Genomic DNA, 12,263 nt, shown 5'->3' with positions numbered 1-12,263 from the left:
GATGTGGGCAACATCACCCTGGCAAGGGTCATAGACTTAGTGGGTGGGCAGATCCTGGGCTAGCTGCAGAGATTGCCTGGGAACAAGGATGAGGACTGGTGTCCCCTCGAGCTACTGGAGGAGAAACAGAGACTGAGAACCTTCCTCAACTGGCCTCAATAAACTGGGGTGGCTTCTATTGGAGGTACTTATGTACTATGGGACTCCACATGAGAGCAAGATCTTTCATCTGTTACTCACAGTGTTTCTAAAATATGCAGTGCTAATCAGTAGCAGTGTTTAATGTCTACAGGTCTATAGTGCCATACATTTGCTTCACTAACTGCAACCTTTTTTAGATAATTATTATTATTATTAAAAAATGCTTATAAACGCAGTCTTACCCATGGGCCTCAATGCGTATGTTACTATATAATAGTTACTGCATGGAGACATGATGATTGTGCTCAGTTCATTTGTCACACTCTTATACCACGTACACACGATCGGAAATTCTGACAAGAAAACCGTGGATTTTTTTCCGACTAATGTTGGCTCAAACTTGTGTTGCATACACAAGGTCACACAAAATTCCGACCATCAAGAACGCAGTGACGTACAACACTACAACGAGCCGAGAAAATGTAAGTTCAATGATTCCGAGCATGCATGTTCTTTTGCGCATCGGAATTGCATACAGACTGTTAGGAGAGTACTTACCAAGGCCAAGATGCCGAGAGCGGTTCACCCTTGCGACCAAGCGCACTCCGCCCCCTGGAGGTGAGACAGGGAAAGGATGGCACAAAGAGCCACAGGCTACCACGGAAGGAAGACTTGCGTAGAGGTCCTCTGTAGAGAAGGGCAGCTGTGCGATGACTGGGGGTCGCAGGACAAGAGTTCCACAGAAAGTCCAGAACAGAGCGAGGATCAAACACAGAAGGCCAAAGGCAGATCCGGGTACAGGCCGAGGGTCAAGGACTGGAGACAAGAGGCAGGTCCGGGTCACAGGCAGGAGGTCAAGCACTGGGGACAGGAGACAGGTCCTGATCACAGGCAGAGGGTCAAACACTGGAGACAAGGCAGAGTCCGTAGGCAAGCCAGAGGTCGGTGCAGGAGAAGAGCAGAATGGTCAAGGTCAATCCGGGTCACAACAGGTAATCAGATGCAGGAAGCAACAGGAAGCTGAAGACAAACCAGCAATTCCTCTGAGCACTTGCTCAGCTTTTATAGGCAGCCAGGAAGTCATGTGATGCGTGCACTAAGCATCTGACAGCTTCTCACTGTCAACTTTGCTGCCATCTAGTGTTCAATGTATAATATGCTTCTCTGACACAGACGATCGGAATTTCCAACAAGAACTTTTCTTGTTGGAAAAATTGAGAACCAGCTCTCAAACTTTTGCTGTCGGAAAAAGTCAGATGGAGCCTACACACAGTCGGAATTTCCGACCAGAAGCTTGCATCAAATTTTTCTTGTCGGAAATTCCGACAGTGTGTACGCGGCATTACTCTTTTAAGTGGAAAGGGATTAGAACACCTGTCCGGTTTCTATTGCTGTCTGTGCCCCCGTTAGGGCGATTTCTCCTCTAGCAACAAAAGAAGATTCCAAATTTTGGATTATCTCCAGAACAGGAATAGGGGATATTTACTAATGGGGCATTAGTTTTTTGTGACAACCAGGATTTCCCTAACTTAGTAGGATTTTAATTCATTTCCTGGGGCAAAATTAAAATTAGTTTTACCTTTAGTTCTACTTTAGAGGGTAAGTTCACCTTTAAAAACAAAACGCACATGATTTTGCAGGTTGCATGATTTTTTCTTTTTTTTACAGGAGCCTGAAAAGAATTGCACCTGCGATTAGCAGATCGCGGGTGCAATGTCAGTCACCTGCACAGTCTTCCTCCAACTTTGTACCTTCACCTCCGTATGTGCTTTCAGTTACAAAGCTGGATGAAGAATGAATGAACTATGAGCGTGCTGATCATTGAAACTACAAGTCCATCTGCTGCAGTTTTTTCATTCACAGATCCTTGTGAATGAATGATGAGGCAGCACGTCCACGCCATTATAAAACGTGACAGTGAGTTTGGGAAGGGGAATCCCCACCTGTTTTCAGTGGAAGGAGGGGTGAGTAGGAGTGTAACATATAACATGTTCAAAAGCTGAACTTATCCTTTAAGTAATTATGTTAGGTCCGCTTCGCTGAGCGTAATATGCAATGCAGATTGCAATATACAAACTTGCCACTAGATGGTGGTACTGTGACATTTTTTGTTCCATTGTCCATGAACTGATAGATAATCCCTATCTATCTATTCTATTGCATAAACCAGGAGTGTTCAACCTTTTGAAGTGCGTGGGCCGCTTAAAAGCAGAGTTCGGCCTTGGGGAAAAAAAAAATCAGCAGCTACAAATACTGTAGCTGCTGACTTTTACTATATGGATGCTTACCTGTCCAGGGAGCCTGCGATGTCAGCACTGCAGTCGATCTTCGGAACGACTGTCAGGTGTAGCCGCCGCCATTCCAGGTAAGGGAACCCGGCAGCGAAGCCGTTCGGTTTCACAGCCAGGCCTCTACTGTGCATGCGCAAAGCGCGCTGCACTTTCTGATTGGCCCAGGGGGTGGAGGAAAGAGGAGGGGGCTGAACATCTAGGTCACCACCCCCCCCCCCCTAAAGGTTTCAAATGTGACAACGAAGGGGGGAGGAAGCAATTAAAGGGGTTGTACAATTTTTTCCCCCTAAATAGCTTCCTTTACCTTAGTGCAGTCCTCCTTCACTTACCTCATCCTTCGAAAATAGATGAAGAAGACTAGAACAGCCACACTCCAAAAAAGTGTTCCTTTTTAATAAAATAGGTCACAAAGCTGACATGTCACATCAGAAATCAGAAAAACACAGCTGACGCGTTTCACACTGTCATACAGTGCTTAATCATAGCTATGATTAAGCACGGTATGACAGTGTGAAATGCATCAGCTGTGTTTTTCTAATTTCTGCTGTGACATGTCAGTTTTGTGACCTATTTTATTAACCACTTCTATACCGGGCACTTACGTACCTTCCCGCCCAAGCCAATTTTCAGCTTTCAGCACTGTCGCAATTTGAATGGCAATTGCGCGGTCATGCTACACTGTACCCAAACAAAATTGGCGTCCTTTTTTCCCCACAAATAGAGCTTTCTTTTGGTGGTATTTGATCACCTCTGCGATTTTTTTTTTGCGCAACAACTAAAAAAAGACTGAAAATTAAAAAAAAAATTACGTTTTTATTTTTTTCTGTAAATTTTTTTGTAAATAAGTAAGTTTTCTCTTTCAATTAGGGGCACTGATATGGCGGCACTGATGAGATGGCACTGATGGACATCGATGAGGTAGTACTGACGGGCACAGATAAGGTGGCACTGATTGGCGGTGCTGGTATGCGGCACTGATGGGCACACATAGGCGGCACTGATGGGCACACATAGGTGGCACTGATGGGCACACATAGGCGGCACTGATGGGCACACATAGGCGGCACTGATGGGCACTCATGGGCGGCACTGATGGGCACTCATGGGCGGCACTGATGGGCACACATAGGCGGCACAGATGGGCACTCATGGGTGGCACTGATGGATACTTATGGTTGGCACAGATGGGCACTGATAGGTGGGCACTGGGCATGGATGGGCACTGTGGGGTGGCACTGATGGACACTGTGGGGTGGCACTGATGAACACTGTGGGGTGGCACTGATGGACACTGTGGGGCGGCACTTATTTTTCCTATGTTGCCAGTCAGTGCCCATTTGTGGGCACTGATTGGCATCTTTTTTTTTTTTTTTTGCGACTTTTTTTTTGCGACTTTTTTTTGTTGTTGTTGCCCTTCCCTGGTGGTCCAGGGTGGGCTTCCCTGGTGGTCCAGTGTGGCGATCCGAGGGGGGGCTGCGCTGATAAACAATCAGCGCGAACCCCCCCTGTCAGGAGAGCCGCCGATCGGCTCTCCTCTACTCTCGTCTGTCAGACACGAGTGAGGAAGAGCCGTCAACGGCTCTTACTGTTTACATCGTGATCAGCCATGGTTGGACACGGCTGATCACGTGAGAGACTCTTTACCGAGATCGGTGTTGCGGGGTGTCAGACTCACACCCTGCAACAACGATCGCCGCGATGCACGCCCCCGGGGGCTTACGCTGGCCCATTTACGTTACGGCGTACGTATGGGAGCAAGTGCTTTGTGAATATAGTACTTGCCTCTCAATGTTACGTCGGCGTAGCGCATAAGAAATGCGCTACGCCTAACTAAAGATGCGCCCGTCTCTCTAAATCTGGCTAATAGGCTCTAATAGGCCTCAAATAGGGTGGAAGGGCGCGAGCCTGTTACTGGCAGAAATCTGTCCACACCACAGGGGCGTACCTAGAACATTTGGCACCCGGGGCGGATCCAATATCTGGCACCCCCCCCCACGGTAAAATGTAAAAACACCCCACTGTGCCCCCTGCATCCTTCAATATCTCTTTGTCACTACTGTGTACCCCCTCTCCACAACTGCACCACGGGACCCCCTTACATTACACTGCACTTCTGGACCCCTTTACATTACACAGCACCCTGCATCTCTGGACCCCTTATATTACACAGCACCCTGCACCCCTGGACCCCTTTACATTACACAGCACCCTGCACCCCTGCACCCCTTTACATTACACAGCACCCTGCACCCCTGCACCCCTTTACATTACACAGCACCCTGCACCCCTTTACATTACACAGCACCATGCACCTCTGGACCCCTTTACATTACACTGCACTTCTGGACCCCTTACATTACACAGCACCCTGCACCTCTGGATCCCTTTAGATTACACAGCACCCTGCATCTCTGGACCCCATACATTACACAGCACCCTATACCTCTGGACCCCTTTACATTACACTGCACCTCTGAACCCATTACATTACACAGCACCCTGCACCTCTGGACCCCTTTATATTACACAGCACCCTGCATCTCTGGACCCCTTACATTACACAGCACCCTGCACCTCTGGCCCCTTTACATTACACAGCACCCTGCATCTCTGGACCCCTTTACATTACACTGCACCCCTTTACATTAGACTGCACCTCTGGACAGTGCAGACCCCTCCCTACAGTGCAGACCCCTCCCTACAGTTCAGACCCCCCTACAATACAGAACACCCCCACAATACAGAACCCCCCCTCATATAAAGAACCACCCCCTATACAGAGAACACCCCCCCACAATACAGAACCCCGCCAGAATACAGAATCCCCCCTCATATACAGAACCACCCCCTACAATACAGAACACCCCCCCCCCCACAATACAGAACCCCCTCAGAATACAGAACCCCCCTATACAGATACCACCCCTCTACAATACAGGACTCCCCCACACAATACAGAACCCCCCTCATATACATAACCCCCCCTATACAAATACCACCCCCTACAATATAGAACACCCCCCCCCCCCACAATACAGAACCCCCTCAGAATACAGAACCCCCCCTATACAGATACCACCCCTCTACAATACAGGACTCCCCCACACAATACAGAACCCCCCTCATATACATAACCCCCCCCCTATACAAATACCACCCCCTACAATATAGAACACCCCCCCCCCACAATACAGAACCCCCTCAGAATACAGAACCCCCCTATACAGATACCACCCCTCTACAATACAGGACTCCCCCACACAATACAGAACCCCCCTCATATACATAACCCCCCCCCTATACAAATACCACCCCCTACAATATAGAACACCCCCCCCCCCCACAATACAGAACCCCCTCAGAATACAGAACCCCCCTATACAGATACCACCCCTCTACAATACAGGACTCCCCCACACAATACAGAACCCCCCTCATATACATAACCCCCCACCCTATACAAATACCACCCCCTACAATACAGAACACCCCCCCTCAATACAGAACCCCCCAGAATACAGAACCCCTCTCATATACAGAAACCACCCCCTACAATACAGAACACCCCCCCACAATACAGAACCCCCCCCAGAATACAGAATCCCCCCTCATATACAGAACCACCCCCTACAATACAGAACACCCCCCCAGAATACAGAACCCCCTATACAGATACCATCCCCCTACAATACAGAACTCCCCCAGAATACAAAACCCCCCTCATATACAGAACATCCCCCCCCACACAATACAGAACCCCCCTCATATACATAACCCCCCCCTATACAAATACCACCCCCTACAATACAGAACACCCCCCCCCCCCCTCAATACAGAACCCCCCAGAATACAGAACCCCTCTCATATACAGAAACCACCCCCTACAATACAGAACACCCCCCCACAATACAGAACCCCCCCCCAGAATACATAATCCCCCCTACAATACAGAACACCCCCCCAGAATACAGAACCCCCCTATACAGATACCATCCCCCTACAATACAGAACTCCCCCAGAATACAAAACCCCCCTCATATACAGAACATCCCCCCCCACACAATACAGAACCCCCCCAGAATACAAAACCCCCCTCATATACAGAACATCCCCCCCCACACAATACAGAACCCCCCCAGAATACAGAACCCCCCTCATATACAGAACACCCCCCCCCCCCTCATATACAGAACACCCCCCCTTACAATAGTGCACACACCCCCCTTGCCTTCAGACCCATAATGCCGTCAGACAGATGATTATCAGCGCGCCGCGTGTTACACTACACACACAGGCAGCACAGCACAGGGGGAGGCGGCTGCAGCTTCACGCTCCTAGGCTGTGTGACTGTCAGTGTCAGACAGTCACAGCCGTATCTATCAGAGCCGCGGGCGCTGCGCTGCCACAGAGAAGGGGATAATTGCTGTCCCGGGTATGGGTACGGGCGGCTCGCACGAGTCACCCCCCCCCCCTAAAAAGCCACGCTTCAGCTTTACCTAGACTGCCGCTAGCGCTGCCTCCCTGTTACCGCGCTATCATAATGCCGCACGCTACAGTCCTCTTCATTCGCGGAGGGGGGGCCACGGCCTGACACCCCTCCAGGGTGTGGCACCCGGTGCGGCCCGCCCCCTCCGCCCCATGCTTAGTACGCCTCTGCCACACCAGGTTATTGCTAAAAAAAAGAATAAAGATTTGATTGCAAATATATGTTTGTATGACGATTTAAAACAGTTTATTGTTATTAATTATTTATTTTACTCTGTATTCCAAAGGCTTTTTTGTATTTTGAACATGTGACCAGCAGTAGAGGGCTAGAAGCTCCTCCTGCTTATGTTTCTCTGCAGACAGGCTGGGAAAGTTCGGATCATGTGACAGTTGTATATTCAATGTTTTTTTTTTATTAAAATGTGTCATCATCCACCTACAGAAATAGAAGGGACGATGTAAATTAACCACTTAAAGGAGCTGTAAAGCTGAAATGACTGTTTACAGGGTATAGAGACATAATAGTTAACTGATTCCTTTTAAAATTGATTAAAAATTGATAAAAATCAATCATATAATGTACCTGTAGTTTTGTTTTTGCATCTACTTTCGTTTTTGCATTTAGTTTTGATTTTGCATATTATCCTGCCTCTGTGCTAGACAGAGCCATAGAGCAGTGATGGTTTGGAAAATGAAACTAGAATCTCCCAGTACTGTGGTGATCAGGAAACAGACAACCAGGAAGTGTCCAGAACAGAGAAGAATTACAGCAACATCAGAGCAAAAACAAACAATAAGGACATGAAACCAGGACTGCAGTAAGGTAAAGGAAGCTATTTAGCTAAAAAACAAAATTCCTTTAGTGACCCTTTAAGGACCTTGGGTGTTTTTCAGATTTGACTAAAACATTTTTCTTTGCTAGAAAATTACTTAAAACCCCCAAACATTATATATATATATTTTTCTAACACCCTAGAGAATAAAATGGCGGTCATTGCAATACTTTTTGTCACACCGTATTTGCGCAGCGGTCTTACAAGCGCACTTTTTTTTGGAAAAAATTCACTTTTTTTCATAAAAAAATAAGACGACAATAAATTTGGCCCAATTTTTTTATATATTGTGAAAGATAATGATACGCCGAGTAAAATGATACCATGATAACATGTCACGCTTAAAAATTGCGCCCACTTGTGGAATGGTGTCAAACTTTTACCCTTAAAAATCTCGATAGGCGACGTTTAAAAAATTCTATATGTTGCATCTTTTGAGCTACAGAGGAGGTCTAGGGCTAGAATTATTGCTCTCGCTCTAACGATCGTGGTGATACCTCACTTTTGTGGTTTGAACACCGTTTTCATATGCGGGCGCTACTTACATATGCGTTCGGTTCTGCGTGCAAGCTCGTCGGGACGGGGCGCTTTAAAAAAAAATGTTGTTTTTTATTTATTTTTATTTATTTTATTATTTTTTAGACTGGAAAAAAAATGGATCACTTTTATTCCTATTACAAGGAATGTAAACATCCCTTGTAATAGAAAAAAGCATGACAGGTCCTCTTAAATATGAGATCTGGGGTCAAAAAGACCTCAGATCTCATATTTAGACTTAAATGCAAAAAAAAAAAAAAAAAAATTGTCATTTGAAAAAATGACTTTTAAAAAATGTTGCTTTAAGAAGCATGGGCAGAACTGACGTTTTGACGTTACTTCCGCCCTGCTATGCTATGGGGACGGGTGGGGGCCATCTTGCCCTCACTCGCATCCCCGCACAGCACGAGAAAGGACGACGGCTCCAGTAAGCGGCGGAGGGCGCGGGAGATAGGAGGGAGGGGGGGCCCTCTCCCACCGCCGATAACGGTGATCTTGCGGCGAATCCGCCGCGGAGACCACCGTTATCATTTACAGGACCGCTCACACTAAAGATGGATATCTCGGTTGTGGCAGCAGCTGCTGCCGTTACCGAGATATCCACCTTTAAATAAAGGACGTATATCTGCGTGAGCAGGTCCTTAAGTGGTATGTTTATTATCACTTTACCACTTGACCTCTGGAAGATTTACCCCCCTTCATGACCAGACCATTTTTTGCTTTTTGACACTGCGTTACTTTAACTGATAATTGCGTGGTCATGCAACTTATCCAAATCAAATTTATGTACATTTTTTTCCCCACAAATAATGCTTTCTTTTGGTTGTATTTGATCACCTCTGCGGTTTTTATTTTTTGTGCTATAAACAAAAAAGGAGCGACAATTTTGAAAAAAATAAATATATATTTTTTACTTTCTGCTATAAAAAGTCTTCATATATTTAGGCCAATATGTATTCTGCTACATATTTGTGGTAAAACAAATCCCAATAAGGGTATATTGATTGGTTTGGAAAAAAAGTTATAGGCCCGGATTTACAGTGAACGGGCGCACATTACGCCGCCGTAGCGCATCTCAATGTACGCTACGCCGACGCAGCGCAGAGAGGCAAGCATGGAATTCAGGAAGCCAGTGCTCCCAAAGCTGCGTCGGCATGGAGTAGATTTCGAAGGAGCAGGCTGGCGTAGGTGGAAGTGGGCTTGCCCCATGCAAAGCCATGCAAATGAGGCGTGACCCCATGCAAATGATGGTTTGAGAGCCAGACAAGTACGTTGAACGAACTGCGCATGCGTCGTGTCGTGGACGCATCCCCGTGCGCATGCTCATAACCACGTCGGAACAACTACCTAAGATACGCTGGATCACTGCCTGCGCCATGAACCTAGGCCCATCCAGACACACCTCCAACGTAAACTACGTAAAAACCGCCGGCTTCTGTTCCCTGATGCAGACCTTTACATGTCCTCCTTTATGGGGCTTAACTTTATGCCGGACGTAATTGGATTTTTTCCCTCCTTTCAGAACAAAGCTCTGCCTTGTTTACATAGGCAAAGCTCCATCCTGTGTCTCTGCCCGGCGATTGGTGGGTAATGGTGAACATTCATTGCCCAGCACCTGCAAATCCGTATTACAGTAATCACAGCAGAAGCAGCAAGTTGGCAGCGCCCCCTAGGCGGAAAAGGTATATATATATGATGCTTGGGTAGCGTAATTGTGAAAAGTGTAGTTTTTTCCTCCGTGCCATTGAAGAGATTTCCCTACACTTCCTGTCCTTTAGAGCTAACAGGAAGTGAGTGGAAATCTCTCAAATGTGAAGAAAATTCTTTCTTACACAGTTGTCACTGGAACACATGTCCCATAAGAAGATTTCTCCTCTATTCCTGTTCTGGTGGAAACACAAAATGTTGGTTTCTCCCCTACTTTTATTCCCAGTGCAGTATGCAGGATTATCATTGCATCCTTGCCTGCCTTATTGGGCCTTGTGATGATGTAATGGTCATGTGACTCCCCAGAATAATGTGTCAGTACAGTATTCTCCTCAGGTGTGATGAGACTCCTCTGTCATGGGCGTACTCTGTATTACAGGTTTGTTTAGGAAATAAAGATTTTATACATAGATATATCCTGTTTCGTTTTGTCAAAAATTAATTATTTCTAATTGGCTGTGTTATTGCACAACAGTAAGGCTCCACTTATACCAATGCATTTTTTTCATGCTTTTTTCAGAAACGCAGGACATTTTTTTTAACATGAGTTCCTATGGAACACATTCACATCAATGCATTTTTGTGCGTTTTTGGAAAGGGGCAGGGACTTTCTTTGCTTTTTTTTTTCAGAGAAGCATGTAGAGCTTTTTTACAGCGTTTTTACTGTGAGTTAGTTGCGATTTGCGTTTTTTAATCTGTCCTACATCAAATTTGCCCAAAAAAAGCATAGAAACTGCAAATTGTGGCAAAACCCCCCACAAAAAAGCACTGAAGAAACGCTCAAAAGCAAACTGCATAGGCTCCATTTACACCTGAGCGTTCTGAATCACAGGCGGAATCGCCGCACTTCTGACCATGATTTCAAAACGCTGCAGATTGCGGGATGCTTGTGCGATGCCATTACTCTTTAATGGAACACCGATCGCGGCGCAATTGCAGGACAAATCGCAAACACATGATGCTGACGCTCCAAAAAAATCTCCTGCTCCTTTTTGAGTGATAAGCATTGCGTGTTTGCCGCGATTGCAACGCTATTGGGGTGCCATTAACCACTTAACCCCCGGACCGTATTGCTGGTCAAAGACCAGAGCACTTTTTGCGATTTGGCACTGCGTCGCTTTAATTGACAATTGCACGGTCGTGCGACGTGGCTCCCAAACAAATATGCCGTCCTTTTTTTCCCACAAATAGAACTTTCTTTTGGTGGTATTTGATCACCTCTGCGATTTTCAGTTTTTGCGCTATAAACAAAAATAGAGCGACAATTTTGAAAAAAATTAATATTTTTTACTTTTGGCTATAATAAATATCCCCGAAAAATATATAAAAAAACTATTTTTGTTCCTCAGTTTAGGCCGATATGTATTCTTCTACATATTTTTCGTTAAAAAAAAAATCGCAATAAACGTTTATTGATTGGTTTGCGCAAAAGTTATAGCGTTTACAAAATAGGGGGTAGTTTTATGGCATTTTTATAATATATTTTTTTTACTAGTAATGGCGGCGATCAGCGATTTTTTTTTCGGTACTGCGACATTATGGAGGACACTTCGGACACTTTTAACACATTTTTGGGACCATTGGCATTTTTATAGCGATCAGTGCAAATTTACTGACAGTTTTATAAAAATCAGTGATTTTTTTACAACTGCCAGTAAATACCAGAGGCTGATAATTTCATGCTGTGTTTACTTTTAACCACTTAAGACTCAGACCAATATGCAGGTTAAGGACCTTGCCCCTTTTTGCGATTCGGCAGTGCGTCGCGTAACTGACAATTGCACAGTCGTGCGACGTGGCTCCCAAACAAAATTGGCGTCCTTTTTTTCCCACAAATAGAGCTTTCTTTTGGTGGTATTTGATTACCTCTGCGGTTTTTATTTTTTGCGCTATAAACAAAAATATGCAATGCAATGCAATATTTTTTACTTTTTGCTATAATAAATATCCCCAAAAAAGATATAAAAAAACATTTTTTTTCCTCAGTTTAGGCCGATACGTATTATTCTACCTATTTTTGGTAAAAAAAAAATCGCAACTAAGCGGTTAACGATTGGTTTGCGCAACATTTGTAAACGTTTTGTAAACGTTTACAAAATAGGGGATAGTTTTATTGCATTTTTATTAATATTATGGTGGACACATCGAACAATTTTGACACATTTCTGGGACCATTGTCATTTTCACATAAAAAAAATGCTATAAAAATGCTTTGTAAAAAAAGATAGAAAAGAGACAGGACACTATGGTGGAGAGAATGTGGCTGCTC

Source organism: Rana temporaria, chromosome 3 (assembly GCF_905171775.1).
Source record: "Rana temporaria chromosome 3, aRanTem1.1, whole genome shotgun sequence".
Classification (NCBI taxonomy): Eukaryota; Metazoa; Chordata; class Amphibia; order Anura; family Ranidae; genus Rana; species Rana temporaria.
This window is presented reverse-complemented; position numbering follows the sequence as displayed.